General features: G+C 46.2%; 2 protein-coding genes across 2 annotated transcripts in view; one reads left to right on the forward strand and one right to left on the reverse strand.

The window, feature by feature from the left end:
- GTF2E2 (general transcription factor IIE subunit 2) overlaps positions 1-4,226 on the forward strand; it is a 55,448-nt gene that overhangs the window by 11,917 nt on the left and 39,305 nt on the right. The window lies entirely within an intron of this gene.
- SMIM18 (small integral membrane protein 18) overlaps positions 1-4,226 on the reverse strand; it is a 9,046-nt gene extending 4,820 nt beyond the window's left edge. The window contains exon 1 of the mRNA XM_006167186.3: positions 4,184-4,226. The gene's annotated coding sequence lies outside the window, so the exon portion shown is untranslated. The remainder of the gene's footprint in view (positions 1-4,183) is intronic.

Genomic DNA, 4,226 nt, shown 5'->3' on the forward strand with positions numbered 1-4,226 from the left:
TGTGTTCGTCATTTTGGTTAATTACTGGAAGATGGCGGTTCCGGCCAAAAGGACTGTGGGGACAGAGTTCTTAGGGAGATGGAGAAGAGCCAGAGCTAGGGGAGCCAAAGGGCAGCACCGGATGGGGCTGGGGAGTGAAGGGGTTCCCTTACGATGCTTCCCAACTCCTTGGCTGCTGACCTGGGACCTTGCCACAGCTTCAGACTTTTCTGGGCAGGCCTTTCAGGTTGATCCCTTTTTTTAAAAAAAGAAAAAAACATTTACTTATCTATTTATTTGTATGATTTCTCAAGCTGCTGGGTCCAGAACTCGATCAGCAGTTGACCCATGAGAATCTAGTGCCTCAACCACCATGCCACCTGCTGCCCTGGGTTTATCCCATTTTAAAGTCTGGGAATTTGTGTTGAGAGTTTCTTCTAAACCTGGCAGGAGAAGGACTTGCAGGGGAAGCAGCGGGAGGAGATGACCAGAGCGACTGGTTCTGCCCCATGTCGCATTGCTGTCTCCGTGAACTCAGGGTGACTTGGAGACATTTTCCTGGTTTCAGAAACATCAGTTTAGCGTTTTGAATCAATTAAAAAGCTTCTGTTGTAATCCCATCTCCCTAATATAACAAACTTACTTTTCTCTTTTTTTCTTTGTAGAAATCAGTTACATAAATCTGTAATTTTTACCTGGTTGAAATTATACCAAAGTTATTACTTGGTATCTTAATTTATGAATAGGCCTTTTTTTTGTTTGTTTGTGTTGACTTACCGAAATTATAAAAACCAAAAATGTAAATTACCATTTTAAAATGAAATTTAGAATGATTAGGAAATTAGTCTAAGTAGTCTTGTATTCTGTTTATTTTTGGGCTATAAGTGAACTTCTTTAAACTTTTTTTCATGTCCTCTTGCCCCTAAAGCGGTAGAAACAGCCTGGCACACCCCTGTGCTTGGTTATGTGAGGCTAACTTGCGCCTGTCGGCGAGCAGCTCTTCTGGGCCAGTAAACATGGTGCACTTGAACAGCCGGGTCCCAGGTAGCTGCAGTGATGCGGAACGGAACTTGTCGAGTCGGTGGTGAAATGAAAGGACAGCGCATCAGTGTGCAGGGAGAGGACCTGGGCACCGGCCTCGGAAGGCGCTGCGAGAACTCAGGAGCACAGTCGTGGGGGTGGGCGGGAGGCAAGTGGGACGTGGGTGTGCCTGAGATGGAGAAACATACTGTTCCTTGCATTTGATTTTTTTAAGTTTACGGTATTATATATCTACTTAATGCATTTATTGAATATTCTGGTCACTTCTAAAAAATTAAATTAGGTTTAGTAAGAAGCATCATTTTGTTTTTTCTTTCTATAGGGGTACGTGCTTGTCGGGGTCAGAGGGAGAGAGAGAAAGGGATGGGGGGCGGTGAGAAAGCACCCCCCAGGGGAGATGGCCATGCCACAGTCCCCTCTCCATCCTCCTCTCAGGATTTTGGGCATGCACGCACATGTGCCTGGCGTTTTTCAAGGCACTGTCCGGTACTTGACCCGCTCATTGGGCACTGTGAGACCCGCTCATTGGGCCCTGTGAGAGCCAGCTGCCTTCCCGCCACACCACCTGGCTGGCCCAGCACTGCAGTTTGACTAGACCGTGTCCTTGATGTACACATAAAAGTGCTCGTACAAATTCTGCCTCAGTGACGACTGCTAGAAATGGGCACCACCTTGGATGACTGTGTTTGCAGGAAGTGGCTCAGCAGCTCCGGGTCGCATGTGTGTGTCAGTTTATGCTGCGAAGTGCGACAGTTCACATCTCGTGAGTGTCGGTAACTGTTGGCCCTCCAGACATCCCTGCTCTGGTAGCTCCTGGGCTTCTCTGGAGTAAAGCAAACCCTGCGATATGTGGCCATTTTCCACCTTCAATTTAATGTGTGGTTTTCAGAGTTCGGTAGAGTGCTAATAACTTTCTGTGTTAAAATTTAGGGTAGGTGGGACCAGCAGGTAGCATGGTGGTTAAGACTCTGGACTCCTACGTGGCGGACTGTGGTTTGAGCCCTAGGCCCAGCAGCTTGAAAATCACCCTAGGTGCGTGTGTGTGTATGCCCAAGACCTGGAGAGAAGAATGGAGAATGGACTGCGGCATAGCTGTTCCCCTTGGGTGATTTGTCACTTTCTCTCTGCAGTGAGCGCGTGTACCCCATGACAAAAACCTTAAAAAAACTAATGAACTGAGAAGCATTTAAAAAACAACTTAGGATACAGACAACCTTACTTTGGCAAGGTGTACAGAAAGAAACACATTAATAAGATTTTTTTCCTATTTTGCAGCTATATTTTTGAAATTAAAATGCTATTTATATCAAGCCAGTGTTACAAACCTACCTTATAAACAGCAAGAGAAAATAGCAAAAGGAAAAGTAGGAGCAGTCTGCTGTGCTTTCCCAGACCCCGTCTCCATTTCAACTTTCCTTTTGGGTACGGGGTCCTTTACAGTAAATAAGATTTTGTGTGTGTGTGTATTTATTTAAAGTTCATTTATTCTTTCCCCTGAGAGAAAGAAAAAGATGAAGCACCCCAGAAGAGGCTCCACTGTGCCACCCCCTGTCCTTCAGGCAGCTGGGGCCCCCTTATGGGCATGCACCAGCAGGCTGGGTCAACCTGGGGCCACACCGTCCTCCTGTAGAGGTCCCCCTGGCTGTGTTCCACCTGAGCTAGGTGTGGTTTGAAGGTGTGCTTCATCTCCTTCTCATCCATTTCAGAAGGCCCCAATGGCATGTTCATGGGGATGGGATTAGAACTGCTCTGGAACCTTGGATTGCCAGGTCAGCATAGAATTAAGCATTTGCTGTATTTATGTAAAAGCTCTTGAATTAAGTCCTTTAGTTCCTTTAAGTTTGCTGCTCTGAAGTCTGATCAGTGGTCATGGCATCCTTCACACAGAGCAGCATCCCACCCCAGGTGCTGGGATGAGAGAGGCTGTCCATCTGGTGGGGTGGTCCTGAAATAGCGGTGAGCCCCGCCTTGCACAGCCCAAGGTGGCTGACGGCCAAGTGTTGGGGCCAGGTGAGCGGTTTAGGTTCCTGCCAGGGATCTACCTGAACTTTGAGTGGTTATTTGATGGAAAGAAACAGTCTACAAGACAAGCCTGCAGGGCTGAGCACGCCTGCCAGCAGGGCCTAGGTGAGCCAGCCTGGAGGTCAGCGCCTGCGCCCTGGCACCCACACGTAATGGCACCTCGTAAAGCGAGAAGTGGGGTCAGCGGTTGATGACTGACTTGTTAATAGACACCAACGACTGCTCTGAGCCATAAAAATAACTTGGTACCTAAGAGGTGCTGCGCTCTCTCTCCCCTTACCCAGTTCTTCTCAAGACATTTTTTAAATTTTAAGATGCAGTTTACTAAAAAGCCTTTGTAATTATTTTGAGGGTAAGTTTTAAGAATAACTTCAACATTATATTCAAGTATTGTGATGTGCGTGTGTGTGTGTGTGTGTGTGTGTGCGTGCGCATACATTTGTGGCTTATCAAAAACGAAAGGCCATTTAAAAAGGTATTCATTTAATAAAAGCTTGACATATACTACAGTAAGATAAATGTTACTGTGAAGAATTCTAATCGCAATGTTAGGGAAATCTGAAGCTCTCTAAGTGACCTCTTTGGCTCCATTATAACATAACCTACATAAGACCTTTTATGGTCTTTTATATAAAAATCACAATTGTAATATTTTTTGGCATTCTTTACATCTGCACTCAGATAAAAATGTTGAACTATTTTCTCATTTGTTAAATTTTTACAAACTTTTTAGTAAGAAAATGCTGTAATCAGAAAAATGTTAGTCCTGGATCGCCTTTTAGTCTAGATTTTTCTTTAAGAGAATCCCTTTGTTAAGACAGGCCGAGCAGCTGAAATGAAATCGCTGGGGGAGAGAGTGAAAGGAGCGTGAGCCTCAGGTGCTGCAGTGTGAGGTCTGGGTGCTGCTCGGGCTTGGGTGCATGCAGTGGGTTTCCCATTAAGGCACAGATGGTGCGGGTGCTGCTCAGCCGGCACGGAGCAGTCGTCACGTTCCATCAAATCCCACCCAGCAGTGACATGAATGTATGGCTTTTTGAGTTTTTAGAAGGAGCAAAGCTTCCTGGTCGGTTTTCAGGGCAAAATGGTTTCCTGCTGCATCATATGGCTTTGCAGTGCTAAATAAAAAGATCCCAGAACCTACCTCTGTCTGCCGGCGGCGGAGCGGTTGCGCGGAGCGGTTGCGG

Source organism: Tupaia chinensis, unplaced genomic scaffold (genome assembly GCF_000334495.1).
Source record: "Tupaia chinensis unplaced genomic scaffold, TupChi_1.0 Scaffold144602_1, whole genome shotgun sequence".
NCBI lineage: Eukaryota > Metazoa > Chordata > Mammalia > Scandentia > Tupaiidae > Tupaia > Tupaia belangeri.